The 15,455-nt window shown below is 33.4% G+C and overlaps 1 protein-coding gene across 4 annotated transcripts in view; it reads right to left on the reverse strand.

Moving 5' to 3' along the window:
- LOC138181587 (acyl-CoA Delta-9 desaturase) overlaps window positions 1-15,455 on the reverse strand; it is a 45,815-nt gene that overhangs the window by 14,155 nt on the left and 16,205 nt on the right. Inside the window, exon 1 of one of the 4 annotated variants that reach the window (XM_069116535.1) lies at window positions 14,112-14,232. The exons of 1 other annotated variant lie outside the window; for it this stretch is intronic. The gene's annotated coding sequence lies outside the window, so the exon portion shown is untranslated. Of the gene's footprint in view, window positions 1-4,683; window positions 4,929-13,625; window positions 13,645-14,111; window positions 14,233-15,455 lie in introns of those variants that run through there. 2 more of the 4 variants (XM_069116536.1, XM_069116533.1) reach the window with 2 other exon arrangements.

Here is a 15,455-nt window from a genome sequence, read left to right on the forward strand (position 1 = left end):
TGGAAAAAAATTGTTGAAGAGTGATAGGGTCATTCTTCTAAATAAGAACGAAGAGTATTCTATTGGATTTTCTTTTGGTAAAAGTAGTCGAATAATAATAAAAATTAAATTCCTAAAATGCATCATTTTTTCACTTGGCAGTATATCTCATATATCTATATATATCTTTCATATATCTATATATATCTAACATTTATTGTATTGTATATTCAATATTGTGTATTCGTACTACTTGCTATTGTACAATGTTATATTTGAAAATATGAAGCCTGTAATTTTCATAGGTTTGTGACGTTAAGAGCGGCCACGCGCTACCGACAATTCGCAAGAAACGCGCGACACTTTTGTCGCTGTCGTTCGCATCAATCAAAAGTTCAATTTCATCTTCTGCTAATAACGTTATATAGAAATGTTAACAGTTTCGTCGTTATTACTCGTATGGCCTAAAAAAATCAATTCTAGCATTAAACGACCAATTTTTCAACGTACCAAACAATTAATATATCACCAATCTTTTTGATAGAATATCATATTTCATTGCTGTTTTGCATTGAATCAAAGTGGAAAATATTAATTAATTAAATCGAGTTTGGCCTTTTAAATAACCATACAATACTTGCCCATAATATATTCCCATACTTATCTCAAAATTCATTATAGACTTGCACATTTTCTAATAATTATTCATAGAATCGTATTTCATTTGAATATATTTAATAAATTTGCATACAATGTTGCACGGCTCTACGAATGTTATTGTTGTTAAAAATATTATACGGTTATCATTGAAATAATATAATTTATTTTTCATGAGTCACTTATGAACATTTGCACGTTCTTTATACACCTAAGTTTTGTCCGCCAACTACTCATCTGCTATCCATATTTTGATCTTCGTTAGAATCTCATCAACCAACATTCTATATACTTGTGCTAGTTTATTTTACTTAATTATTAATTATTATACTTAATTATTATATTTCTAAAGTTTATATCTGACATCACTGTCTAAACTTGTTTCTAACTATTTTTCAAAAGGTCAAATAACAAACGTGTTTTATATAAAATTCCGTATATGGTTCGCAAACATCAAATCACAAATAAATCACGATTTTCAATATCTTCCTAAAGAAATATCAAAATGATCTTGCTGAAAGAAGAATATAAATTAATTTGTTAAAAATATGATCCACGCTAATAATAAAACATAAAAAACGATTGAGCATCAAGCGTCCAGAGGTAAAATAGTGAAACGACGAGAAAGACAAATATGGAAATAGATGAAATGGCTACGTTCGGAGTTTTGATATTGATCAACTTGATTGGACAAACAACACCGAGGACATGAAACGAAAGTTGTTCGAATTAAAAACAGGGGATAAAGGAAATCGTGATACGATTCTGCGCGTCGAAGACTCGATATCAAAATTGCAAATGACCTCTCTTCTGTGTTGCGGATCTTCAACGACGATTCAATTCCAGTCTAGTAAGCAGGCGCTAAGAAAAGTATGCCGAACAGAAAGACTAGTTATATGCCCCGAAACGAAACGAATTCGTTCAGAAATCTCCAGGGAAAAGTCTCGATATTTTGAGTCTAAGAAGAGAAAAAAGTAAGGAAGAATGTCTCTCTTCGAATTTAAATCAATTTCTTTGAAAATAGATGTTGAAGATGTTACAGTCAAAATTAATAAATTTTGTAGTAACATAGCGGAAAAAACGAATAGACTAAGATTTGGATATAACTTTACAAAGTAATATAGATATATTTTTTAATATTAATTTCGTTCTAGTGTCAATTCGAATAATAAATAATTTTATCATGATGTAACGTGATAATAACGTAGGTGATGATACGCATAACGCATAACAAATCTTGTTTACTGCTAAGAAGATGTTATAAAGATATCGTAGCATTGAAAGCGAGTTTATAAAAAAATATTAATATGGATTTCATTTAGAAGAAAAGAAGTAGAGTGACCAGAATCATATAATACACGTTTATAGAAACCTCAACCTGAATGAGAATGTGTTATGATTTGAATGGATGAGTTTTGAATTTTTACATTCGAGTATGCTTCTCTATACGATTCCATTCTCAAAAATCTTTTCAATTAATATGTATTAACAAACAAATCAAAATTCTAATAAATACACTGCAAAACGACATAATGTCATATTTTCGCTTCTCCTATGAAATTCGAATACGCGTTAGTATCCCACGCTGCGAACGTAACAAAGCATATTACAAAGATATAAATTTACTTCTCTAATATTAGAAAAATTTGTCTATTACAATTCTGAAAATATTATTATACCAATACCTTTCTTACGAACCCTTCGAATATCATGTCACAAGCTATACAGACGTTAATTACGTTGTACATCGAATAAATTACGAAGCCAATTAAATCGAATTAAATTACGCTAAACGAAATTAACTAAGAAACATTCAATTTTTGCAATTTCAAAGAAAATTCTCCTACAATGCAGATTTCTCTATCACGGTTTTACTCAGTTTTTTCTAAATTCTGGATTTTCATATTTCTAGAATATTTCATATTATTATAGATTTTCATATTTCATGTCACTAAACTCTACCGCTAGATCAGTGTGTAATCATTTCAAATACAAACAGATGTGGACGGATAAGTGTAAAGAATTGTAAGATAAATCCATCCCTAGGAATTTAATTTATTTACTGTCAATAAACCTCTCCTGAACATTTTTCTTCGTGGTGAGTCCTTTCTTGAAACGTTTCTGATGTTCCGATTTTCCCCTAGAAAGTTATACAACAATAAAGTATCAGGAAGCTGTGTTACAGAGACCCGTTTTCCCAGTTTCTTATCAATTCCGGCTGATGGACGTTGGCGAAACCTCGAGACGATTACTGAACTGAACGTCCTGACATGTAGCACGCTACTACGCTCGGCAACGAACTATGAACCAACATTTCAAGAATATTCCTTCTGCGTTCACGTGCTTCTATCTATTCGTATGCGTGTTAGAAACGTTGTCATAAAATAATTTAATCAAATGCACGTGACTCTTCCGACGAAACAAACAATATTCTTTTATTTGATGTTATGCTATTTCGTTTATGAATTTTTAAATTTATTATATTCGAAAATGTATGATTCAGCTCAGAAAATCGATGTAAATCGATTTCGAGAGAATCGTGACATATCGGTTATGGGTTTCCTTCCAATAGGATAAATCCCGAAAGTACATGTTACACAAATAAAAGAAATTTCGGGGAATTGAAAACGAGGGTTTCATCTTTTGAATCTCACAATTCCTTATAAATAATTCATGTTGTAGATTACTATTACGGTTCTGGAACTTGTAAATTTTTAGAATGGCACGTGTTGTCGAGTTGAAAAAGAAAAAGAAAAAGGAATCGAAAATCTTAAAGTTCATCGAACAATTAACATAGAGTTACGTACAACGAGGGTACACAAAATTTGGGAAATTTCAAAATGAATTTACTTTGATAGGAAAAGCGATCTACTTTTCGAGTGATTCGAACTCTCAGTAATTAAAAATAGGCTGATTTTCATAGAAATCGATTTTGTTTCCTAAAGTTAACTGCAATTGTTCGTTCTTCCTACCTTCCTTTTCCCATCGAGAAACGAACACGTTAGAAGCCTGATTCGATGAAATTCGAAACCTGCTGGTTCGTGAAAATATAAACCGATCGCGAGGAAATACGAACTTCGTCGTTGTTGCAACTTTTATTAAAAAGAAACGTTAGATGCGATATAAACTATAGTGACATCTTTGATATTACGTGGCACGAAGATCAAGTTGTCTTTACACTTTGATAAATTTGCCGCCTCGGTTGAACAACTTCGAAATAAAACGAATTTTATATTCGAATCAGTCGATTGTTGTTTGTATCAGTTATATTTTATATTTATTTTCATTTATGTAAAGCGCAATTTTTATTCCACATAATCCTTTTATCTTAAAAGATTCATTTTTCCACGTTCACTTGAATAAAATTTGTGTCCTACAGTCGTCACTGTATAAGAATTTTACTCGATGAAATTCCATACGTCAATTCTGCATCGATATGCGAATTACCAAGCTACTCGATACCTAGCACGACGCTTGTTACACAGCAGATTCATAAAAATCGCGCAATTCTATCGTTAAATCATCTAACTTAAAATCACTGTTTCGTATCATCCGAATCTAAACCATAACACTACTCGATCCTCGTTTATAAAAGTTTCCGTTCTGTTCTTATCCTTTGGTAACCCAAAATTTAAAAACCCTATCACCGCAGTTCGTCAAAATTCTCCATTCTCGTCCTTCGATACCGTCAAACGTTTCTTCATACGAAACCCAAGCAAAATGTATCGAAATCTTCGTGCACGAAGTAAACTCAAAGGAGAAAGCTCGAAATTTGAGTAAAAATAAAAATACAAATCTATGCTCCTGTTTATCCAAACAGTCGATAACTTCGCCAAACAACCTGTTCAACTCTCTTTCCCACCAATGAATCAAACTTAGAACGTAAGTTAAAATAAAAATTTGCCCAAAAAGTTGACACCATTGAAATGCCAACTAAAAATCCTATATGTCCAGAATTCCGGTATATATCGAACAATTTGCTAAACGTTGCTCCCGATTCTTCAAACGGAACGAAATTCAAAGTCTCGAAGGATAACAACGACTTACTGTTGTCGCTCGTCGCTAGTTCCCCCGAATGATAGAATCCCTTTGGACACGATGTTGCTCTAAGGATCTGTTCCGAAGTAGTCACCTAGGCTGCTGATGATCCGACCTGATGGCGAGTTCACTACGAAATACGGAGATGCAAGAGCGTATGTCCCACTTATCAACTCCGCGACGACCCATAAAACCACGTCGACGAAATCCCCCACACGATCGGTATGTCGGTGTGATCTGGACATGGGAAAGAATGTTCCGATCGGAAACGGTGCCGTTTAATGAAGTATTAGTCGGCGTAGTGAAGTAGCGAAATATAGGAAATGATTTGAATAGTACGCACAGGCACTTTGTTGCGAAAGATATCGATGGTCTTCAAAATTGGAAAGAGACGCGACGAACGGCACTCGATGTACATCGAACTGTAACTGTTTCGACAAGTGTAGATCCAATGAAGTGATTCGCTTGGACTTGCAGTCTGCGAGTGAAGAAGAAAAATATTTTGATCTTATTATTATTATTTTTTTTTTATTTATTTATTTAAGAATTTTTAGAATAGGTTCGATTTTATTTTGGTATTTTATCACTACCCGGCTCTTTCAGTTAAGAGTTGCGGTGCGGATATTTTGTGTTTTTTCCCCGGTGTAGTTTAAAAAGAAATTTTCGAATAACTTCGACTATTCTGCGTTCGTTTCTGTTCGTTTCTGCGATAGGTTCCAGTTGAATCGTGAATTACGTCGGATAATTCGTACTACAGTTCCAGCGTAGTTTAGAAGATACACTTTTAGATAAACTGGAATTCCTCTTTCGGCTGAATTTGGATTATGATAAATGTAATTTGAAATTGTTCTTTGGTATAGCTTACGAGAAATTTCCATGAAAGATTCGAGAATAGTGTCCTTTTTTGGAATTGGTTTGAATCAAGTTTCATGTTACGTTGGAAGAATAGATTGTATTAAGGTGGCCTTTTTTGGTGGCTATTTCCAATTTCCTATTTTCGAAACAGCCGATTTGAACGTTGTTCTTGCCGTTAGATTACGATTCTAAGTGCGTTATAAATATCTTCAAATTGTTTGAAAAATTCAATAAAATGTAGGTTGGACAGAAATCATTGGAAATCCTACAGTGTTTACTGGAGAGTTGGTCTCGCGCAAAACAACATATTTATAGCTTCATTTCGCTTTCATCTACTCATCGACGTGGAAAATGTCAAAGAAGAAAGAACCGAATAAAAGGATGTAAAATCGGCATTTCTATCGTTTCGTTTGCACGTTGCTGTCTTTCAGTTTAAACGGACAAACGCGAAATAGCAGACGAAAGAGGCTTAAAGGGACATTGAGTAATATTCGTCCGGTGTCGTGAACCGAATAAAGAAAATCCTCGGTTGACGTTCAAGGCGAAGCGTTCATACAAGAAAAAAATTTCGTCTCGTTACCGTGACAATTTGCATGTCTATTCGAGACACGTATGAAATGAATGTAACACTGTTCGACGGTATTAAATCAATTTGACCACGATAAATAAAGGGACCGTTCAAAGAGCTTTGACACTGTCGGCCGAGGTTTAAAATTAACACTTAAATTAGCTCCTTAAGGAATACCAAGCATTATTTAGACGAGTATTTGAAAAATAAAGAAAAGATGTTTTCCACAAAACGAAAAATTTCCTTCCTTGTTCCTTGCCTACTAATAATATTATTCCATGTAGAGAATCTAATGACGGTAAATATAATATGTGATTTATGTTCTGCAGAAAGCCGCTCGACTCATTTAAAGATCAATTAACTTCCAATTAATCATTCGAATGACATCGAATAATTCATGTATCAACATCGAATATTTTTTAGTCCGTATATTGGAAACATTGAAATAATAATAATATATACAGGGTGGTTGGTAACTGGTACAAACGCAAAAGGGGTGATTCTACGCGAAAAAAGAAGTCGAAAATATAGAATAAAAATTTTTCGTTTGAGGCTTTGTTTTCGTGAGAATCGACTTTGAATTTTCGCTCGGTACGCGTGCACTTTGTCACGTCTCGTTATAACGGATCTCACTGTAGATCGTTGTCTCAATGGAAAAATTAAAAAAAAAAAAAATTTTGATTCTATATTTTCGACTTCTTTTTTCGCGTAGAATCATCCCCTTTCCGCTTGTACCACCAGTTACCAACCACCCTGTATATATCATAATATAATATAATTTTTATTGGAAATGAAAAAAATTATATTCTATACGTTATGATTGGACATTCTACGAATCGTATTAATTCATATTCATGTACCACAGAGAGGAAGGACTATGAAAGATAAATTTGAAAGAAATAATAAACATGTATGTACGTATGTATTTATCCTGAGTTGATGAAAATTGATGGAATCTAGTTTCTGAGTGGGCCATACAGTACATAAAAGTTATGCTAAATTATCCATTCCAAGTAAAGGAGTAAAAGATTCGAATCATTTGATTTACTGTTGCCACCTAACTGTAAATTCATAAAAACCTAAAAAAAAGCTTAGGTTATAAATGCATCTTTGTAATTTAAGAACGGGAACGAAGTTCAATTTTCTGACATAAGTGCAGTAAGTGCACGAAGCTCGAGCAAACGTGTAATCAGTACGTCGTAAGTTTCTTAGCGACCTGTCCCACTGATTTTCGTTCGTTTCCTTGTTTTCTTTTCTCTCGTGTCCCAATTCCTTCTGTTCTTAGAAATTTAGAAGATGTAAATATCTACAGGCAAAACACGCTTGCCACGACGAAAGAAGGGAAGTATCGAGGACGAGAAGGAGACGGAAGAATATCGTGAATTATTTTCAGGTGGAATGTAAATCGTGATCTACGTGTCAAAAATTGATGCACACTGTTATTTCTACCGGCTATCAGCGAAACATGTTACAATATGCAAATAACACATGTAGAAATACGAGAGTAATACATATGTCAAATAAACAATTATATAGGGAATCGCCGATTTTAAATAATAGTGTATTAAAATGATAATCTTTTCCGCGTAAATAGTTTCATACGTTTCTTACAACAAGCAACAGGTTGTTTTTTCGAAGCCATTCAATTTTCTGCTTCATTAGCATTTCCTCCAATGTTAAAAAGTCGCTATTCTTATGCAATTTTCATTGTATACCAAATAGCTTGTTCTTCGTGTATTAGATTTAATAAAATCAAAAATATTTTTTAACGCGCAAATACTTTAACACTTCGTTCAGAGGGAATTAAAAATTAAACTGATTGAAGTAGAATTAAACTTAGAATCTGGCAAATACTGGAAGAAACGCACGTAATATTTTCCATTTCACCGGTTTACTAAAAAACTGGCTGCGAATGATAGTGAGTGATAATGCGAAAGAAAAGATCAATTTTCCAGCAAATTAGTATCCAAATTAGAAGATTAACGACTTCATCGTCGAGATAATAGTCTGTAGATTTTAAATGTGCCTAGTAAAATATTGCTTTTCCTCAAATAGAAACGTCAATGTACCTGGAAGATCATTTTTGGAACAAACGACATTTATAAATTCAATAACACAAAAAAGTGAACATTTTTATTCGACTCTCTTAAAATAAGTTGGATGATTCATTTATTTAGTAAATTTCAGAATCGAGCTTCAGCGCCTCGTGAATTACTTTCAGGATAGACAAAATTCGCAAAATCCAATTATTCCAGAAAGTACAATATCCGATTCAATTTTCTCAAAAGGGGTTCGGATTGCTCGATCATTTGAAAGAGATTATTTCGTAAATCAATGTCAAAATATTCCACTGATGAAATTGCCATAGTAAACAGAATTGACATAGTAACACAGATGCAAATGTGCATAATGTGCAACTGACACAATTGTCGTTATTGTCGATAGATATGAATATTTCTATATCCATCGTTGACACATGATCGATCGATTACGTAAATCTGATATTCAATGATCATTGTTAAACGTTTCCCACATGCATTTGTTTCTTAATTACGATTATTGACTAAGTTTTGTGACATTTTCTAAGAATTTTCGCATTATACGAAAATATTCATTTATGAAATATAAAATTTACGCTTTGGATTCAAATAGAGAAGTGAACTTGCAAAAGTATGACTAAACGTTTCGAGACTAAATTATTGAAGCCGTTATAAAACTGCATGATTTATCTCCGATTATTTAACAAATTTATAAGAACAAAGAGGAATAGTATTATAAACGCAGAATACATTTCGATCGTAAATCAGTTTTGTTTAAGAAAAAGTCACAGTTCGTCTTCGTCGATACGAAGGTTGATGTATTGATTAACATTCTTCCCTCTTCTTCTTCTTATTCCGAATATAATGAAGTTTAATCGATATTAATTAACATTTAGAAACGCAATAGACAAATCAAGGATAAGAATAAACACCAGTATGGATAGGAGATAAAATAAAAAAAAAAAAACATTGCAAGAAATAATCCAAAGTACGCTATGCATGTCTCAACAGTTCCATCGCGTTGATCGGGTAAACAGATATTTGTTTATTAACGTTATTAGATGAGAATGCAATAAAAAAATTGTCTTTCAACTGGTTATTAATGGATAAAATAAAGTATAATAACATATAATAAATAAAGCATATAGTAATAATAAAAGGAAAGATAATAGTTCGGTCTAAACTAGCAAAACGCGTGAACATTAAAACAACAAATGGGACATAAGCGAAAAAGAGAAAGAGTACAGTTACAGGACGAATCGAAAGAGTCATTAAATCAAAATAAAGAAGGACGCTGACCGTACAGCCGCATTTCAAAGTGGCATCAAGTCATTACCATCGAATATTTCTGATTTCTTCACGGTCGTTTTGGTCAACGGAAACAAATTGTTATCGATCTCATAGAAACTATTGGCGCGCGTTCCAAATAACGAAACACTATGAAAAGTTCGCCTGCAAACATTTGTCGGGCATAAACTTCCATTGCAATGGCTAACATTGAGTCATCGATCAGCCAATAGCGCGGTTTCCGGTTAAAATATCGCTCTGTGAAATGGATGAGTACAGCTAATTCTTCGTTACTACATTTATGCAATTTCATTCTTGAATTATTAAAGAAAGAAACAGCTAGCTACCTTACGAATAAAGATATCTGTCTGAACACCGGTAATTTGTAATTTATATAATTACTTAATTACTTTTCGTAATATTATTTGTAAAATATTAGCTGTAAAATTGGATTTATCAAAATTCTTCTAATGGCAAACTGTTAATCGCAGATCGAAAACTATCTCGAATAATAATCGTGTTGTTTCGCACGCATCAGCTCTTATCGATTTCTCGGTAACAGTCAATTTACATGATAGTTATCAATATCAGGTTCGAAAGAGAAATATTGATCCGTAAACGTACATACCCAAAAGATACACAAGTGAATTAGTTTAAGAGACAATATTAGGAACCAGAACAAGAGATGACTTCATCCTCGCGCTTGATTTTTCGCCAACGAAAAGACAAATGTAAATCTTTCGCTGGAAATAGGAGGAAACTATTTGCAAAACGTTTCTTGATAATAGTTCCAAAATTATAAATATGTAAAATAAAATAATTATCAGAATTATAAATATATAAATGTAATTTTGGAATTACTAATAGAATAATTATCAGAATTATCATCCATATATGTATAACAAACTATCAATGTATCTTATCGTTAGTATTTTATTTTTCGTTTGTCTCTAATTAAAGTCAAATAATTATCATTATTTTCCTACAAACGCGACTTCCCGTCAACAAGTGATTATAAACGGGAATGAAGAGAATGTGATTTCGAGTCGAGAGGAAAAAATGTATCCTTGACCTAACATTAAAATGGCCTAGATACACGAATGGCAGAATATTCGGAAGCCAATCTATCAAAATCTAAATCTCGTTCGAATTTACACGAAAATTACATTAGATATGTTATTAAATATTCGGATATTAATCATACGAATTGTTATCGATAGATTAGAGATACGAATTTATATTTTTATGGAAGTTAATTGGAACTAAAAGCTGACATTATCTTCGATTGCAAGTATTACGAAGTACTCAGAGATACTATAATCACGAAGAGATACTAACGTACAACTACATCTGACACTGAGAAAGAGTTGGCGAATAAGTGCGGCCACAAAATGCATAGAAATATCGATCTCTCTAAATACCTAACTTGGAATGAAAACTATCGGTCCGGTATACGTATAATATTCGAAACCAAACGCAATTAATAACACAAGTTAAAAGAACTATGAAGAAACAAATAATCGTTATCAGAAATCCGACTGTCGCCATAAATTCCGGATAATCCTAACTCTAATAATTATTTTTCCACAAATAAACCACGTTTAAAGGAGAAAATGCAATTAATTTTATTAATTAAATCACATTCAATACCAAACCTAACTACTGTTCCAAGTTCCAAACAACGCTATCATCGATAATCATTATCATAAAGTTGTATTAGTGTTGCAAGATTAAATTACTCTGCGAACCAAGATAAATTAACATCGCGTTGATCAAGATTAGAAGTCACTTAGCTTATAGCATAGGATTTCGTGTATCGCACTGAAAATCAATTTGACCTATAGCCAAAAAACGAGTTTCAGCAGTTCTTTTAATATCATCCGCGTCCATATCGAAACGCAACAAGTGCCAAGAGGCTGGCGAACAAATTACAACCATCGAGAACCACAACGAAACGTCAATTACCTTAGCAACGAAAAAGGAAAAATTAGTAGTGAAACTTTCTCTCGCGATCGAATCTGACCGAACCTGTTCAATGATCCAGTGTAGTTCGTCGTCGATAAAGAAGCAGAACACAGAAAGGATGTCTGTGAGGATGTCTGTAGAAGAGCATGAAAAAGGGAACACGAAGTTCAGAGATGAAGTTCCGTTTCGAACGAAACCAGCTGGACTTTCGAGTTGCCCTCGGGCAATTCATACGTGTTAAACGGTACTCAGCTCTCGTACACATCTGCTATTACGCGCGAGAAGGACACACGGCTGGTTTAGGTTGAAAATAAAATTGAGCGAGTCTCGTATAATGATTTAGAAAGTGTACAGTTCCAGCAGACGCGATTCACGTGTCAGAGATTGTGCTCCATTGACACATGACTGCCAACTTCGTGCCTCCGATAAGGAGCTTTTTGCTGACAAAATGTCGTTGTAGCTAATCCAATTCGTTGTTTTACACGAGGTTGTTTCGTTAAAAAGTTCGGAAAATATTTCTTGTTAGCGGTGAATAACGACAGTCTGACGCATGATTTGCAGATAGAAGAACTTTCCACGTTTGTGGCTTTGTCAATATCAGGTATGGTATTTAGTGCTTTTAATAACAATATCTTGCTAGCAAAGATCACCGAGGCACAGGTTTTGTCTTTCAAGCTAAAGGCGGTAAATAATGGAAATGAACAAATCTCTAAGATTGGAAGCAAGATGATATATTTTATGTTCGTGAAGTTTACGTGCAGCTATTAAAATGACGGAACCGATCAAAGTTTCTGCGAATTTCTTCAATTTAGTGTTTAGTTTCTATAATATTGTATTATTTCGCATTTAACAATTTATTTTCTTAGAATGCGAGATTACAGGCTTTAGCTCGAGCAATTAACAATTAATTACTTTAATTGTGACGAACGGTATGGCGACGTTATTCGATTTACGGTTTTATAAGTGTTCCACGAGATGAATATGCATGGATATATTATGTCGTGAGTGAACGTTTGGAAAGAATAAAACGTATGGGAATGTAGATCGATAAGCATAATTACAAATGAGATAAATATAAGTAAATTGGAAATTATAAATGTACGAATATCGTTACTACCTGCAGCTGTCTATAAGCGAATTCCTACATAAAAGTTGGCGAAAATATACAGTAAAATAACTAGTAGCTGGAAATAAAAATTTAAGAAATTTGAAACATCGTATGAGCAAAATCGTGTCTCTGCCTAGTAATTGGTAATTAAGTCCACGTACACATGCATGGGACGTGAAACCAGATAAAAGCAAAATTTTCAAACTTTCTTTATAAGAAAGTGGACGAACATTGAAGCATCTTTATGTAGTAATAACTTTCCCTCGTTTAAATAACTTTTCCTCGAAATAATAATAATATTGAACGTTACAATAGACGCACCATTGGAGCATTGTGTGATTTAATTTCTTGGCTTATAAAATTCGGTCACACTAGTGAATTATAAATTTAACAAAGATAATATAAAAGATTTTATAATTATAATAATATAATCGTAAACTGTAACGTAATATATATTATACAGGATGGTTGGTAACTGGTGGTACAAGCGAAAAGGAGGTGATTCTACGCGAAAAAAGAAGTCGAAAACGTAGAATAAAAATTTTTCGTTTGAGGCTTTGTTTTCGAGAAAATCGACTTTGAATTTTCGCTCGGTACGCGTGCGGTACGTTATAACGGATCTCGCTGTAGATCGTTGTCGATGGAAAAATTAAAAAAAAAAAATAAAAAAAAATATTTTTATTCTATATTTTCGACTTCTTTTTTCGCGTAGAATCACCCCCTTTCCGCTTGTACCACCAGTTACCAACCACCCTGTATATTATACTGTTGACTATTAAGTGAAAAATATTACAATGTATTATCGTGTAAAAATTTTGTACTATACAAATATTAACAGTATATTATAAATATATTATACGTTAAGTTATACGTCTGCGTAATTCCAATACAATATTATCAGTATTTGTATAGTAATAAATTTCTATATTTTACATCCCTCAAGATGTTACAGCAATCAACTGCTAGAAATGTCGAATAAGGCTAGGAGTTCAATTCTACTAATTCGACGAGATGAGATATTATATGAAAAACAAATTGAAATTAGAATAGAAGTTGCTTTTCATGAATACGTGCATTATTTTTCAGCGACTAACGACACACTGTTAAAGATACTCATAAATAATGTTACCTGTCTCGCCTAGGAAATGAAAAAGATATTCCGCGATTCTTGAACAATATGCTTCGAATAAAAATTGAACTCTTTAATTAACGAACTTCCCACATGAACTTTCACGAGACATTAACTTCAGTGCAACGCGAATAAAGATGACAATTATCCGAGTTAAATATCACGACCGATATTTAACAACTTACACAACACAAATTTCACCACCCGGTAGCTTATTAATCCTTTAAATCGCGTGTGCAATTCACTTCGATACTATATCCTATTTATTTCTATGAATATCTCCCATCATCGGTCAAAACGAACTCCTACTCAATATTATCCACTTAAAATTCAAACAACAAACAGTCACGTCAATTATCACCTCGATGCGATTTATCATAACCTAGCAACAACATTATCTATGAGCAATCCTTAACGTGCAATTATATACACTTTCTAATTCAAGAGTAAGTAAATCACCGATATTTGATCAGATAGAAAAACCACCGTCATGGATAACCCGGTGAAAAAATCAGTCAATAACTTCGAATCAGTATGGAAAACGAGCCTAACTGCGCTGTGATATCTGGGGTTGCGACCATCGAACCACCCCCCAGCTCGACTGCGGTTTTCTATCTCCCGATCTGCTCCTTTCTGTCCCTCTATCGTGTCGAAACCGTGTTGTTCGCGTGGGGGTAGCTACCCCTCGGTACATGCGCGTCACTGCCGTAAAAAAAGGGAAAGAATCGTAGTCTACAAGAAATATTTAATGGATTCGAAAAGCCCAGCGTACCCGGACCTCAGGAGCGCACGATTCAGCATAGCGCCACCGACGTCAATGACGGAGGCGTTGGGAACTATTTATTCGTTCGACTGCGTCGATAACATTCACGGACGGTAACGAAATTGATTTTCTTTGAGAGACTTAAAATGTTCTTGGAAGATTTCTTGAAAATTTGAAATTGTTGCAAGTTTAAAATGGCGTTTAAAGTTTAAAATATAAAACGCAAAATAGTACATATTATGTGTTTGTAAAATATGTGTCCTCCATACGCAATGTTATATCTCGTTATTAATTATAATTTAATATCTACTTTGTTGAAGGGAATAGAGTACAGTCTGCAGAGAATTGTTAGGGACAGATAACCGCGTTATATTTGACTCTCAGATAGTTTCATTAATTATATTTACAAAGACGGAGAATACTATAAGTTATGACAATAAATCGTTAAAACAAAAATTCGTTAAGAAACTCATTAAAAATAAAATGATTTTTACACGAGGGTACAGATGTCCTTCAAATATCTTTCAATAAAAATACGAATGAGGTAGAATTCGTGGCAATTATAATAATTATTATAGTTTGTATATTTTTTGCCAAGTAATTATTCGTTTAAACCTTCACGGTATTAATCGTCGACTTATCACTGTGATAAAATGTATCGAATGGCAAATTACCACAAGAATAATCGTGCGTAACAGTTAAAAACTGAAGCGACCAGCGAGCATCGATATACATATACGGAAACTCTGATTTGTATAAAATTAAAATTGTAATATTTTCTGCCAAAGGAAAAAGCAATTTACATATCATTTCAATACGTAACAATTTATAGATTTCTCATAATTTCTTATTAACCTTTGGTTCTCGTTATCTATCGTAATTTCTTCTGATAAATATTCACTCTGTTGCGCTTAACGTTCGTACATTTAACGCTGCTTCGTCTAACACTGTCTGAGGCTTCCGGGAAAGGGCCGATATCAGAAGGAAAAGAATTCCAAACTTTTGCCAGCATTGCGATTGGCTTCATCAGGCTGTCGCACTGATACTGCTATGATTCTGGAAAAACA

The sequence above is a fragment of the Bombus flavifrons genome, chromosome 7 (assembly GCF_040668555.2).
Source record: "Bombus flavifrons isolate JBK064 chromosome 7, iyBomFlav1_principal, whole genome shotgun sequence".
Lineage (NCBI taxonomy): Eukaryota > Metazoa > Arthropoda > Insecta > Hymenoptera > Apidae > Bombus > Bombus flavifrons.